At 44.8% G+C, this 15,154-nt stretch overlaps 1 protein-coding gene across 3 annotated transcripts in view; it reads left to right on the top strand.

Moving 5' to 3' along the window:
- CACNA2D3 (calcium voltage-gated channel auxiliary subunit alpha2delta 3) overlaps positions 1-15,154 on the top strand; it is a 2,334,275-nt gene that overhangs the window by 312,349 nt on the left and 2,006,772 nt on the right. The gene's annotated exons all lie outside the window — the stretch shown is intronic.

Genomic DNA, 15,154 nt, shown 5'->3' on the forward strand with positions numbered 1-15,154 from the left:
TGGTCAGCAATACCGTTGAGGTCCCACCTATCATACGGAAGTGGGAGAGCACCTTTTTGACGTGACGCGATTGTTTAGCTCTTGACCAAGCAAATAGTATCCCCTGGTTAAGTTATGTGAAAAAGACCGCATCTTATTTCGGGAGACCAGAGTTATTTCGCTCCCCAGAGAAAGGTGGACATGCGTTGGGCTAAAAGCATGTACCTGCAATTATCAGAAATGGATAGAGAGGCTGTAGAGTTAACCAAGCCCCTTGTGCGGGCACATCAGCTGTTATCCACCTCATGATCAATTGAAGCATATCTCAATATAGTTACTAACCACCATCATCGTTTCCTCCTGGTGAGATTTAGATTGAATCAGCTACATGTACTCCTTGCAGATCCAATGGGATGGCAGAAGCAAGAGGACCTGAATGTTTGCACATGTGATAATTTTTCCACTCAATGCATTTTGTATTATTTTGTGAGCACTTTTTGTCCATCTGAAATCGGTTCATTTTACCCGTTTTAAAAGGCAAAGGTTTTATATAGGCTAGACCTTCTTTTATGTATCTGCAAATGTTGTTCAATGTTTGGGAAATCTTTAACATAGCTAGCTTTTTGACCGCAGCAGTCAGAATTTGGAAAAAAAGAAGAACCACCATTAGTTAGTATATTTTAAATTTAATTAATTATTCTTGTTCATTTTGATGATTTAGATTCTGATTTCTCTGTATTTTGTGATGTTCGTGTTTTTGTAATATTTTTAAGGGAAAATGTTATTGTGATTTGAATGTAGTATGCTTTTATGGTTTTAAATAACCGAATAAAGTGAATTTGACTGACTGAGTCCCATGGACCCAATGTTTTTGGCCCTCAAGCTTCACAGCGGTGCGGGTGGCGAGGAAAACAAGGAGGGGCCCCTTCCACCTCGGCTCCAGGCAGTTCTTCCGTTGAAAGTTCTTGACAAGCACAAAATCCCTGGGCTGCAGCTGATGCCTGGGCCCCTCTGGTACTGGTTGCAGCGTGGCATGAATCTGTTTGTGAATAGAATGGAGATCTTTAGACAATTCATACAGATAATGTATCAACAAGGGTTACTCTATCTCGGAAAAGCGCTTGGGTCTTGGGACTCCCCAGACATTGGCAGGGCGCCCAAAGACGACCTCAAAGGGGACAACCTTGTTCTAGAATGCGTTGTTGCCCATGTAGATAATAACGCCAAAGGTAACAGATCTGGCCATCGCAATCTTGTGCTTTCTTGAATCTTTGCTAGTTTCAGTTTGAGAGTACCAATGTACTTCTCAACCAAGCCTGCTGACTGGGGGTGATTCGCTGCATGAAACTTCTGCTGAATATGCAAGCCCTTGCACAGCAATTCAATGATTTTTTTATTAAAGTGACTACTGCTGTCACTCCAGATCACACGTGGCAATCCATAGCGCTGGAAGGATTCTTTTAAAAGTGCCTTCGCCGTCGCCATAGCTGTGTTCTCCTTATTAGGGTAAGCCTAAATCCATTTACTGAATGTGCAAATCACTACTAACACATCCTTTAAATTTTTAACTCGTTCCATTTTGATGAAATCCATCTGGAGAACCTCGAAAGGGAAGGAAAGCGGTGCAAAGTTACCTGCCGGTGTAGGAGTACCTTTCCCAGGGTTATGTTTCAGACAGACAATGCAGTGCTTCACTAGGTGTGTGGCTACCTTAGAGATATTATCATTCTGCCATGCAGGGTCCAGTAGCTTACATATTCCTTTGGCACTAATGTGTGCGGGACCATGGGCCATGGTCACAACAGGGAGCATGTATGCATTTGGGAGTAACCACCTCTGTTCCCCCGACAAGTCAGTCCAACACCCATCCTCGTCCAGAGGCACTGTCCTCTCTTCCCATATTGCCAGTTCACCTACAGTAGCCTACCTCTGTATTTCTCTGTCAATCTCCAATGTGTCCTCGAACATCCCATTGTCTGGAACCCATCTGGCAGACCTCCCACAAACATATTTTTCATCTTTGATCGAGCTCTTTCCTTAGCTGTTTTGGTCTGCAAATGCATTTCCCCCTCCCAACATCGTTTGTGATGGCTTTGTGAGCGCTACATTTTATTATCGCCAACTAATTAGGAAGTGTCAATGCAGATAACAGTCTAAGTATCAAAGGGCCATGCTGTATTCTCTGCCCATGCGAGGTCAAAAACCCTCTCTCCGCCCAGAGGCGACCAAAGTTATGGGCCACCCCAAAGGCGTACTGGCTGTTGGTGTAGACATTGACAGTCAGTCCATCACTCAACTCGAAAGCCCTAAGGAGGGCAACCAGCTCTGCAGCTTGGGCCGATTGGTATGGGATACGGGATGTCTCAACTACAGTGTGTAATGTTGTTATTGCACAAGCTGCAGTAGGAGTGCTATCTGGTAGCTTGAAACAAGAGCCATCGACATATAGTTCTGCTTGGGGGTCAGATAAGGGAACATCAAACAATCATGGAAATCAGTGTCCTTTTCTTCTGAAGGGAGGGGTAGTAACGTGGCTGGGTTCAGAGTAGCACATCGTTTGATGGTAATCTGCGGAGCAAACAATGTTAGCGCATTTCCTGTGAGACGCGCACTGGTGAGGTGCTGCGTCCTTGTCTTGTTCAAAAGCGTGTCCACAGCATGGGGTACCATTACTGTGAGATCAGTATCAAGGACGAGCCCTGCCGATTGTCTGATAGAAACTGCCACCACCGTGGCAGCTCTCAGGCAGCTCAGGAGAGCTCTGGCGATGTTAGCAAGCATAGCAAAGAAATAAGCGCTGGGTCTCTGCTTACCACCGAAACCCTGTGTTAGAACAGAAAGCAAGCAACCATCTGCCTCGTGTACGTAGAGCACAAAAGGTTTCTGGTAATCAGGGGTACCATGTACAGGAGCAGAGCAAAGCGCAACCTTTAATTGCTCATGCATGCATGCATGCAGGTGTCCAAGGCAAAGGTTCATGCACATCCTTGGTGGTCAGGTAAAGAAGGGGTTTTGTTAGTAAGGAGTAATTAGGGATCCAGTGTCGGCAATACAAAGTTATACCAATAAACACGTGTGCCTCGCATTGGGCTTTAGGAACAGGCATATTAGTAATAGCAGCTATGCATTCAGGTGTTAGTCTGCGACCCTCCTTCAACAGTAGGTGACCTAAGTAGGTGACCTCCTGTCGGCTATATTGAAATTTGGAAAGTGACACCTTGTGTCCATGGTGTGCCAAATGTAACAATAATTTAACTGTGGCCTCTTTACAACCATCTTCAGTGTCCGAAGCCACAAGGAGGTTGTCAACGTAGTGCAACAGCACATTACCAGGGGGAAGTGTCAGAGAGTCCAATTGAGCTTTCAAAGCTTGACTATAGATACTAGGGCTTTCAGTATCGCCTTGTGGAGCACGGCAGAATCTAAAGCTTATGCCGGCTATTGCAAATCCAAACAGATGTCTACTATCTGTATGGATTGGGATGCCGAAGAAAGCTTTCTTTAAATCGATCACGGAAAATAATTTTGCTGCCAAGGGAATCATTGTCAAAATTGCGGTAATATCCGGAGCCACAGGGTACTGGGGAACCACTATTATGTTCACTGCTCTAAGGTCAATTACAAAGCAGTAAACATCAGGGTGGGCATCAGAAGAATCCAAGGGTGCCTTTTTAAGAATCGGGAGGATAGGGCTATTACACACATTCGCCACTGTCTGCTCAACCACACCGGACTTAATCAAATCCTGTATTATTTGCAATAGGGCCTTTTCTCCTGTCTGAGATATCTTGTACTGGGGAATTCATGGCAACACAGCATTGTCCTTAATCTGCATAGAGCCCGGTGGGATCTGAAGTAACACCACGTCTGTGTCTCTGGTAGCCCACAGTGTACGTGGCACATCTTTAAACACAGTGGGGATGAGGGCATCTTTTGCGAGGCATTGTTTGGAACGGGTTACCTGCGGTTTACCAGTCATGTAAACACCATCTGGAGAACAAAAAATCGTCGTTGAATGCAACCTTTTTAACAAGTCCAATCCCAACAGATTCTACCCACAATTTGACGTCAACAGAAATGGTGAATCCACTGTAAAAGAGCCAATAGTCAAAGCAAGAGGTTTGGAGATGGGGCTGACAACCGGTACGCCTGAGAAACCCACCAAAACATTGTTTTGGCCAGACAGGGCTGCTCCTGGGACCGGTGAACGAGAAACAGAGCTATTCATAGCCCCTGTATCAACTAAGAATTTCTCGGTCGTACCTTGTAAATCAACAGTGACGTAGGGTCCGCATTGATCTACAGGTACCGAAACTGGTCCCTTTGCCTGCCCCTGGCTGTCCTAGCTGTGAGACTACCCCATCACTTTGTCCATGTCATGGTCCTGATAGTACTGTCTGCCTCGGGGGTTGTCAAAATAGTTACCGCTCTGTTGATTGTGCAATGTATTCTCTGACTTCATCTCCCCTCGGCCTCCTCCTCATCCATGCCCTCTAAAACCTTGACCTCTCAGGGCCCCACCTTTCTGCAACACCTCGGGACACTCATTCCGCCAATGTCCCTCCTGCTTACAGTATGCACATTGATTGAGTCCAAGGGGCGCATTCGAAGCACCACCCCTGTTAGACCAGGGTAGCCATTGGGCCAAACCCGAACCTCTTCCTCTTCCACTTCCCCTCGCCACTTGCTGCATCAACACCCTCGTCTTCAAATCCTTTGACTTTTTCTCTACACTTTCCTTGTCCTCATTCTCTCTATGTTCATAGTACTGTGCCATACTTAATATTACTGACGGGGATGAGGTCGGCCAAGTGCTTTCCGAAGCCTGCAACCTGTTCACAATCTCAGGAAGCAGGTTAGTGACAAATCCTTTAACAAACAAACAAATACCACCCTCCTGTGATGAGTCATGACCACTAAAGTCTGAAAACACCCCTTCAAATCTGGTAAAGAAATCCGACACACTTTCATCATTCTTCTGATGACACGCAGTCAACTTATCCCAGTCCACTCGCTTTGGCAGGATAAGTGAGTGCATGGAGGTTATGATACGCCTCGGCAAAGCTAGGAGCTCTGCTTTCGGCTTGTCACCAGGCTTAAGCTCCTCACCCCAAGCCCTGATCTTGTCCTATTGTGCCACCCAACACCAGTGCATGATCCTGCGTATGAACCTGCCTCCATATATCTACCGGTACCATCAGGCCGAAAAATAACTCTATATCAGCTAATATCATCACTGTGGAGGAGGCCGCTTCCGTCAATTCTTTATATTATGCAGTCTGGTTTTTCCAAGGGTCCGGCAACTGGCTCTTTAGGGATAGGACCTCACTCCTCTTCCAAGGAGTGTAAATCCACTGTTCCTGAAACCGAGCGTCGACTCGCGGTCTTATTACAGTATCGGTGGAGTCGGGCAGTTCTGGTATTTCAGGATGATAGATGAGATTTTCTTCCCTCATGGTATGTTGTGCCCCTATCGTAGGAACCTTTTGGAGCAATCTGCCTTGATAACCCACTAAAGTTGTTACATTGCTAAAAACCTCATTGGGAGCCATACCTGTAGCATATTCACTGTCTCGTATGTCATAGATAATCTGCGGCGCAACACCCTGAAAACACTGCTCCCACAGCCCTATCAGCTTGGCCGACATGTGCTTTAGGGCATGCTGCTGTATGAAGGGATCATAATCTTTCATCACACTCCACACATCTTCCACACTATAGATTGGGTTCTGAGCCCACTGAGCCGCCTAATTCGCCACCATTTGCTTTTCCTCATCACCCACAGCAGAGGGCACCAACACTTTCTCCATGCAGTCTCATGCTGCTGTCCAATTCGCTTCATGCATCCCACGCACAGGCGTTTCGAGATTTGACAGTGTTTGGGGTGTCACGCTCAAGGGGGAAGAGCAGATGCAGAGACAGATACCATCATGTAGGGAGACAGGGTTGTAGGGTGAAAGGGGAAGTAGCAGTCGCAACAGAACCAATATACAGGACGGAAGAGCTAACGGCACCCGTCCCTGTGACTGGCATGAGTAAAGGAGAAGCGAGTGGGGCCAGGGCTGAGGTAGTAGCGCTAGAAACAGAAACACTAGAGAGGGCAACACCAGGGGTCGAAGACTGGGATGTCGGAACTGTCAGGTATATCCGTTCAGGGGCATAAGGTGGTGGGGGGCGGAATCCAATAGCCCTTCAACAAAATCATCACCTTTCTCTCCAGTAACATAACATTTATCAGTCAGTAATCAGGACTTTCTATCAGTGCATTCTATGCCTTTCTCTATCTTTTTCCTTTCATACGCTACTGCTTTTTGTGTAATAGTTTGCGTCTGTCTCTTCCAAGCCTCTTTCTCTGCTTTCATACGCAGTTGCTTTGTTTCCTTCTGCCATATTCTTAAAGAATCAAACATCGACTGCCTGCTCCTATTAGCAAACAATTTGTCTTGCAGGAAATTCAGCTTTTGTTCATCAAACGAGCCAGTAAGTGACCATTGTAACTCAGGATTGTATCTCGTATAATTATTCCGCAATCTGCTAAACATAATAGGGCCAATACCATACTTAACGTATACGTCGAAATTTGGGGTACCCTCCAGAGGCTGACTCTCTTCCAGTCAAGCATCAGTGGAACAACATCGACATCCAAAACATCCTAACCTACTTAAACAAGGCATCTTAATATAAGACACATGTACTGTCCCCAACGAACAAGTTTAACACCAACAAAATAAAAGAAACATTCAAGAACCAAACCAAAATGGTCCGGAAACCACCCACTGTTATTCGGAGACTGCAAAAAGTTCAAGAAGACAGGATCTAGCCCCAGACCTTTTCAAAGGAGGACCAAATTACCAGTTGGCCTGGCAGATTGTTCGCGAGCAGCCTCACACCTTTTCGAGTGTGGGCCAAATTTCCTGTTAGTCTGGTAGACTGTTCACAAACACTCTGTGTCTCGTAAGGGTCCACAAACCCACCAAGTTCAAACAAAGATGGCCCAGAGACCGTACCAAGACACAGCCCACAGGCTCATGCCGTTCAAGAATGGTGCAATTTTTCCAAGAATCAAATCACTCACCTGGTGCACACAGGTCGAGTCAAGTTATTCTCGAATTCCGACTCTTTGGACCAAATGGTCAACTCCAAGGTTTCGCCTTCTCAGGACCCCAGGCAGTGACCACTAGACTGGGAGACGCCCGATCAGCCGGGCAGGGCAGCTGCGAGATCCAAGCTCGATCGTGTGGGGTACCCCGATCCGCCCGACCGACCAGACGCACCACCGACCCTACAACCCGATTACAGGCGAGTTTGGGCGCCAACTGAAGGAAGATGCCCTCAAGAGCCACCCGGGTTGCTTACAAGCACCTGCTATGCCTTCCCAAGAATGAAGAGTCGGTCAGACAGTAGACAATACAAACATACATTTATTATTAGCAATGCTCTGCAGAAGAGTCCAATCTGACCTGCACCCTAAGATGTCTGCCGAGGGACTGACACCCTAACAGTCTACGGTGAGTAATCATTCCTCCCGAGAAGCCTCCAACCACGCCCACAATGGAAAACTACCGGCCTGGGCTGAACATGAACAAAGATGCACAGTAGGATGAGCTACCACCTGCCAGATAGGTACATGTTATCTGCGATTCAAGTCTACGACGCTGGGTCTCGGCGTCTCCTAACGTGGGAGCAGAAACTACACACTCGGATAGGTATGCAAGGGCAGACTGGCCTATTCATTAGTGAGTCAGGAAGCAGCCTTTAACAAGAGAAAATAATAACAAAGTACAGTGTTCTGCTGAGTCAGGCAATACTGAATAATGAGGCCTAGTTCGGGCACAGCCTAAGCAGTCTAGTAGGGATTATGAAATACAAAAATGGAGTCACACTCGCTAACTGAAGCTTTGCACTTTACTGGGATAACTCAGTGGGTTGCATAACATGAATACAAATGGCGTACATTTAGCCACACACTGCTAACCTAATATAGCATGAAACGAGTGCATTGCAGGAATGGGATTTTCAAACCTAACAAGGGCTTAACTGCCTGCTTTTGTTCCACTTTATGGCACATGGCGTAAAGGCTCCTTTTGGCCCTCTATACTAATTTAGTAACTTCTTACTTTAACATGCAGGTGTTAATTTATGTAATTGTTTATTATAATATTCACACATTTTACTTCTGTGTTTTGCCTGCCATCTTCTCTCTAACCATTACTCTCATGTTCATGCATGCTCAGCTGTGGTATCCACCACCGTTCACCACCCAACACTTTTGCCATAGAGTGTGGCTTTACTGCTAGAATTTAGTTCCTGGATTGCAAGGGATGCATCTGTGCTAGTCTCTTTCACTTAATCACACACTTAGTCAACCCATACCGTCGGTACCATGCTCCCACCCACTTGTGGTTCTTCTGCCCTATCTCTTCCTCCCCAGTACCACATGGCATTACTGCTTGCATCCTACTCACATCCGCTCTAGCATTACCTCTCATTGAGATAACCTGCAGACTCAATCCCTGCACTTTAAATTATCTTGGCTTTACTCACTTCCTCCACACAGACTTGTTTCTGGCATTGTGCTCTACATTCTACAAAACAGATGTGAATCCGATGTTGACTGCTTCATGAAAATTGTGTATTTGATACTCAATTATTAAGCTAAACTTTTTCTCTTGAAGAATATTTTATTAATTCTATATGGCAGTAAATTTGTTTTCAATGTCCAGTACCGTGACATTTTGTGTGTCTTTACATCACTATAAAATTTGAAAGGATACATAAATTGTATATAACGTACCATGTTTATGATAATAAATTTGATACAATATGTGATGCACAAAGTACAGGATATTATTCAGTAGATTTAGTAAGCAATTTAAATCATTATTCACAAATGTGCCATCTGCACAAGTAATTGAATAAAAATGCCATGGTTGTCTAACATCATTAAACAAATCATATATGACTTAGAAATGTTAATATTTATAATTATCTTGAGATATCCATTACGTGGAGTTAAGTAAAACATGCAAAAGTTCTCATTAAATGTCCTATTATATTCTCTATGGTAAAGAAATGTGCACTTCATTAGAAAATAAAGTGAGTGGTATTATTTAAATTCATTGAAATAATTATCTTAGGCATCATTAAAAGTCTCTGTTGCACGCAATACTGAGCTTAACTACACTGCAAATATTCTTCCCTGTTTAATCTCAAATTCTGTAAAATGACATTACTTTAGTTTTCATAACTGTGAAATTATATTTTCAATCTGCTCCTGTTTTGTTGTTTAATAATAAATGTAGAACATTGCATGGCCTATTTTAATGTCTCTACAGGCACTTCTGTACTGTGAGATTTTAGTCTCATTCTGCAGATTCAAAAATTCTGGAGCAGTGGTATTTTTAGGACTTGCCTACCAGACAGCTTTTAGGCATCTGTTAGTGAAGGTCTCTTGTGGACCATACTAAAAACTTGAGGTGTGCTTAGAGCCTTGCCATTGTTTAGTATTTGTTAGCTTCATTGTCACTCGCATTGGCTTTTCTTTCACTCAATGGCTCTCTTCTTCAGTTTGCCCTTCCAACCCTACAAATATCCTTCCCCTGGAGCACAGCCACTTTACCATCCAATTAATTGACTGATATTGGGGCTACAGAGAAAGGACTGTGTAGAACCACCCTGGAATTGTCCACACAATGCTGATGGTCACTCTAGGTTCTACGGCCTTCAGAGACAAGAACACCCATGAGGGGGGGAAGTTCTCTCTGCTTCAGCTGGGGGAGTACACATGTTGGACCTGACATCCTTGCCATTGTTTTCTTCCAACTTTTTGCCTTCAAGCCTTCTGTTTTTGCTGGCCTTAGGACTCTGCACACTTTAGCACTGATAACAAGTGCTAAAGTCTTTTTGCCCTCTCCTGTAAACAAGGTAACATTTGTTTATACCCAATTGGCCTATTTAATTTACTTGTTTCATAAGTCTGTAGTGAAATAGTACTACAGGTACCCAGGCCCTGTAAATTAAATTCTACTAATGGGCCTGCAGCACTAATTGTGTCACCCACTTAGGTAGCCCATTAAACATGTCCCGGGCCTGACATTGTAGCCGGTGTGTGCAGTTTAAACTGCTATTTCGACCAGCCAGGCCTAAACCTCCCTTTTTAATACATATATGTCACCCCTAAGGTAGGCTCTCCACATCCCAGAGGGCAGGGTGCAATTTATTCATGTTTAAGCTTTACGTGCCCTGGTAGAGAAAAACTCTTAAAATCGAGCCGATAGCAATGTCAAGTTTGGTGTCTAAAGAATTGTAATTTAAAACCCTCTTTAATGGTAAAATCAGATTTTACATCACGATTATGAAAAGGCCACTTTTAGAATGTTGGATTTTTCTTATCCTAACCATGTGGTGCCTTCAGCCTATATTCTGGGTCAGATGACTAGGTGTACCTGGGAGTTGGTCATTGCGTATTGCTTCCAGACAGTGAGACAAAAGGTGAGTGGGTGTTGTCAGGATGGGCGATCTCTGACTTTATGAAGGAAAGGAGCTGTCACTTATCACACTTGCATATCGCAAAGGTCCTGCTTAAGCACACACTAAGGGTTTGAAACTAGTCTTTTGTGACACCAGACATGCTAATGCTAGGGGCATAAGGCAGGAAATTCCAAACCCCTCTGGGGGTGGAAAGCTCCAGAACCTTCTCCTACTTCAAAGGGGGAACAAGGTATACAGTTTGAACCCTCTGAGAAGGACTGGCCCTAGATCTTGCACCCAGGACCACTGGAGTGACTCCAAGTGCTAGTTGCTGGCCTCCACAGCAGAGCCTCAGGTTCATAAAAGGTTCCAATCGACTTGAAACCAGCACATGAGCTCTTCCTGATATGAGTCTTGCCCCCACAGTGATGCTACCCAAGTCCTGGACCCTTGGAAGTTGGCCTGAAGGTGCTCTGCAAACCCAGCTGTAGTCCAACGAGTACCGACACAGTGCAGTGCATCATGTATCAGTATGGAACTGCTGCAATGTGACGCATCTCCAAAACAGGACCCTGAAGCTCCTCAGAACCGCAGCTATCTGATGCATTCTCAATGTAGGACATCCCATTGCAGCCCAGCAGCTCCTCAGAACCGGCTCTACGCAATGCATCCTTGACACAAGACCTCCCATTGCAGCTCCACAGTTCCTTAGAACCACTGCTGCGCTACTCATCCTTGCTTCAGGTTCTCGTAGCCGTCGCTGCACGATGCATCCTAGATGCAGGACCTCTCAATGCTTCACAACCCAGACTTGTTACTTTGTTCAGTGGGCCTAACTTGTTTCCTGTATCCAGCTCATGCTCTAACGTGGTCGGCCTGATCCTGTGACTTTGTCCGTGTCCGTTACAACCAGATAAACATAGTTGGTGCTTTGTGCTTCTAAGCACTGTTTTCACTCAACTTTTCACTAAAAGCTGTGGTTCTACTGATTGGATTTTTATTGTTTTGGTGTCAAATATTTTAATAAATGATACTATATTTTTCTAAAATGGTGTGGGATTTGTCTTGTGTTTTGTGCCAAGCTATCAGAGGGTTAGGCACAGGTTAATTTGGGGTTTGCTTGTATTTCACCCTAACACAAACTGTGGTTGCTGCTTGATCAGGATTTCACCCACCTCAACCAGTAACTCAGTTTCCTACAACTGACTTGTATCATTCCACTTCTCATTTCCGAAGAACATTTTTTGTTTTGTTAAGCACTCTGGGGCATATCAACAACGACCGGCGATAATTATTGCTGAGCGCACTTAGCACTCAGATATTATCGCCGGCTAGCGGCGATTTTTATCGCTGAGATAGCGTGCTATTAGCAACGCTTATCTCATCAGCGATAAAAATCCTAGCGCTAACTGGCTAACGTGAGATTATCGCATAATCTCACGTTAGCTTGCTGATAGGGACTCACAAACTTAGCCATGATATCCACCTTCCATAGGATATCATGGCTAAGTCAGTCCTGAAGCAGGTGTTAGGAAAGTAGCGATAACAGGTGTTATCACTACTTTTCCTGACGCTATGCTTCATAGCGGGGGGCTTGATGATAGGAAAAATGTCGCTTAGCGACATTTCTCCTATCATGTCAGGTCAGGAACGCCCACTTTGCATCTCATTAGAGATGCAAAGCTGGGCGTTAGACATCCCCACGCTAAAGCAAGGTTTAACGCGTTATAGCTGCTTTTCGGCCGAAAACGGCGGCTAAAGAGGAGATAATTTTTTATCGCCTCTTTGTAAATATGCCCCTCTATTAGAGTGCATGAGTTTTTCAGTACTTTGTCTTGTGTGCGTCTCACCCCCTCCAAATGCATTGCTCTCTACCTTGTGCACTGCTATCTCCCGCTCATGCTTTTTTCCCCCACTAAATCTCCCCTCCTTCCATGCTGCTGTCTAGCTTGTGTGCTGCTTTCCCCCTCCTTTATCCCTTTTCCCCAGCTGGCTTTATTTTTATTTACTCACCAAACCTTCTCTCCGTTATTTCCCACCATGAAGTCCACTGTTGCTCGCCCACTCCTTCCAGTTCATTAAATATTCAGATTTCTTTTGAAAACATTTTTGAAGGGCAGTATCAAATGGTTGCTACTGGTCTGCTATGCTTGCACAAATACGCTCTAGTACAATTGAGCATTTTTTTATTAGAATGGTGCCTGCATCATTCAGTAGCTGCATGTAGAACTAGTGACGCATATGCGCACATAAGTCATCACAAATGTGCATGGTTACTAAATAAGGATTCAGTAGTGTCATGAAGCATACATACTATTCATGTGTCTTTTCATTAAGCATTTATTCTTTTTCTTTGGCATTTTGCTTTTTAACGATGCTGTATAGCATTGCCAAAAATCATCGGCAAACCCTGTAGATCCCATAAGCAATGTCTGTTGCCTTTGGTAATGATTGTTTTCATTTTCATTTCTAATCAAATATAACAATAAGATATTGAAACAATGGTCAACAGCATAAAAACAAAGCACTGGTTCAAAGAGATACCACTTTAGGCACTATAGGCTCATACATCAAGCACTGCTCCAGAAACCTGGTGCATCATGATAGGACTCATCATTCTTTGAAATTCCTGATACATAAGTTGTTCTTGAATTCTTGTCATTCCAAAACAGCTAATCTAACAATTTCTTCCAACCAAATACTTGTGTATTTCCAGGTTATAAAAATGTTTTGCAAGGCAATTTCTGAACATGCATAGGCAGTATGAGAAAGATTCAGCCGCATAGACCAGTACATACGAGAAAGAATTCTGAAATTGAGGCACAACTCTCAGCTTGCTGAAAAAATCTTCCGAGAATGCATGCTCCTTTGGAAAATACCACATATAGGGATCTCCAAGTGTAGCACAACTGTTTCACTATGGTTCCCTATCAAATAAACTCACTGTTGAAAAGGTAGTTTTTGTTGTAATACCCCCCACACACTTTTTGCCTGTATCTGGGGCAACATTTACTGAAAGTTTGCTGGGTTCCTGCTAACCAATTCCCCAGCACCAGTGTTCTTTCTCAAACTGTACGATTGTTCCCCAATGACACCTCTTAAGGATCATTGTAAGTCCCTAGTAAGTGGTAACCCTGTTACCTAGGACCTTGGAACTAAAGAGGGTCCATTAGGGCTGCAGTATGAAATGTACAACCCTAAGGGGCACGTCAACTAGCTCATGCAAACTGCCATTGCAACCTGCATGTCTTACTGCAGAGAAAACCAAAGAGTCGACATGGCACACACAGCTGCACTGACAGTCTCCTGGATCTTGTACGGAGGTTTTGGAAACCACCTTGAGTGTGTGTGCCGAGGATGAGTTGCCACTAGCTTTCTAGATTCACTCACATCCCTCTCATTTGGTCCTGAAGAAAGCCACCTCACCTCTGCGGAGGGCACTTAGGCTAAAAAATGTCTACCATTGGACGTCATTGAACCATGTAAAGTTAAATTTTCCAGGCATGGCTCGCAACTTCTTCTTAATCCTGACCCCCCGGATGTTCCATTAAAAATAACTGTTAACATACCAGGGAGTTAGTTTTAACTTCACTTTCACTACCCTCACACACTCCCTCCACACCCACTCATCTGAAGGTTTCTGTATACTACTCTTCATTCACAATTGAAACAGCCCTGAGCTCCTTTCTCACAGTGAGGGGGTTCTAGCCCGCACTGTGACCAGGTTCACAGTGCGAGGAGGTCCCCAATGATGAAGCATGCCACCCACGGGTGGGTGAGGGCATTCGTCCTATAAAAGGGATTCTCCCACACTCCACTGTTATTTGTACTGACCCAGGTGACTTGATTGTGCTGCTACACACCTGTGTGCCATTCCAGAAAAACAGTGCATGTGGTCCAGGTAACTCACACCTACAACAGACCTTACAGCCTGAAGGCAGGGTGCACTAAACTCATGTGTGGGCATATCTGCCTGCTTGGATGTCTCCCCGCGATAGGTATGATCAACTTTAGATATTACAAGTGCACTGAGAAGCCATAACGAGTACATGGGCTGGACACTTGTGATTACAAATTCCCCAGATACATTATGGTACCAAACACCTGGTCTTAATAAACCCACGGTGATGCCAGTGATGTATTTATTAATAAATGCAAACAGAGGGCACCTTAGAGGTGCCTCCTGAAAACCTATTGACTACTAGTGTGTTGACTGACCGTTCTTGATCAGCTGGACACCGTAAACCCCTGAGGTGAGAACCTTCGCTCTCAGAGGCCAGGAACAAAGCCTGCTCTGGGCAGTGGTGTTCACACCTAATCCAAGCAGGATGGGCATTCCAGGGTGAGAGCTTCAAAGGCACTGCCACCTTTGAGATGTGACCCCAGACCTCTCCAGTTATTGAAAGATGCCAGCACCCCTGTCCTGACCCCACTTTTGGAGGCAAGACAGGCAGAAAAATTAGTCAGAGTAGGAGGTGTGCCCACATTCAGTCAGCACCACCCCTAGGTCAGGCCAGCAGATATCTACCCCACTTCTCAGAATCCTCCATCTTGTGTTTGAGAGAATTAGCCTATTCGGTTCGGATTTATGCCCACTTCCCACAGAAAGTGGTCATATAGAAGGTGTAGTGACCCTACAGGTAGGCAGCCCAATGGCATCTACCCTGTACTCCCCTTAACACCCCTAAATTGAGTATTTAGGTGG

Source organism: Triturus cristatus, chromosome 9 (assembly GCF_964204655.1).
Source record: "Triturus cristatus chromosome 9, aTriCri1.1, whole genome shotgun sequence".
Taxonomy (NCBI): Eukaryota; Metazoa; Chordata; class Amphibia; order Caudata; family Salamandridae; genus Triturus; species Triturus cristatus.